Source organism: Trypanosoma equiperdum (assembly GCF_001457755.1).
Source record: "Trypanosoma equiperdum strain OVI genome assembly, contig: ctg_1391, whole genome shotgun sequence".
Lineage (NCBI taxonomy): Eukaryota > Euglenozoa > Kinetoplastea > Trypanosomatida > Trypanosomatidae > Trypanosoma > Trypanosoma equiperdum.
The window spans coordinates 12,977-14,033 of NW_027123384.1; positions in this window are offsets into that span (position 1 = coordinate 12,977).

Genomic DNA, 1,057 nt, shown 5'->3' on the forward strand with positions numbered 1-1,057 from the left:
TTGTATGCCTGAAATCAGGTTTGTGTCGATGCTAGCAGGTTTGGGTGCTGTTGGTATGCCGTCCCCGAGCGGTAGCAGCTTGCAAAGTGGGCCAAAAAGTTGCACATTGTCACTGTTAGCCCAGGCTGCGTCACTGCGTTCGCTAAATACAGCCAAAAGAAGTAAAGTTATAAGGGCCATCTTCGATTTCAGAGTACTAATGATTTCAGATACTTGCGGCCCCTTTTTTTCGTTTATACGCTTGGCTTGTTGACGGTCAGGTCATAGGGCAGACAGCTATTGTTTTTGAGGGTATATGGTTGGTAAAGCACACAATGGGTTCAGGGTTGTCGCATTGACGTACAGGTGGTATAAGGTCCAATAATAAACGAGGTCGGGGCGCCCTCGAAGTTTCTTCACAAGTGCTTAGGGTTGCTTGTGGTACATATGCACTGTCTCTGCTCGTTTATGGTACCTATGTAGCGTTTATATTGAATTAAAGAGCTGTTTCGGACTATATAATTCTTTCTCCGTAGCCGCTGGATGTTAACCTCCACTAGTTTTTCATGACTTCTTTCACTTTAATATTTGCGCAACTCAGTTCGTTTACAGCGTCTTATCTACAAAAAACTTCCTTTTTTAATGCATTATCACAAAATTTTTAATATTAAAAATCCAATTTCTTTCCATCCATTGTATGCATTTTAACTTTCCCCAATCTCTTGTGCTAAAATTTTTTCTTTTAAACCCTTTATACCACGTAAAAACTTTCACAATATTCTTTGCCTTCTCCGCTCACGCAATAGTCTGTCCAGGAAAATAAATGAATGGGGCCTCTCCAATCACCCCACTATTGGGAATAAAAAAGAATCTCTCCTCATAGTCTAATCCAATCATACCTCTTCTCGTAACAAATCCATGCCCAACAGTTTCTTCTTGAATTGCAGTACGAATTAATAAAGGTCTGTAAATACTCTGTTCCCTGGTTTAGTGGTTAAGTAGCGCTCTCGTCGAACATAGTACAAGGGCCGATCCCAGCGTGCGGAGAGTATTTAGCTTACACTACGGATGAATCTGC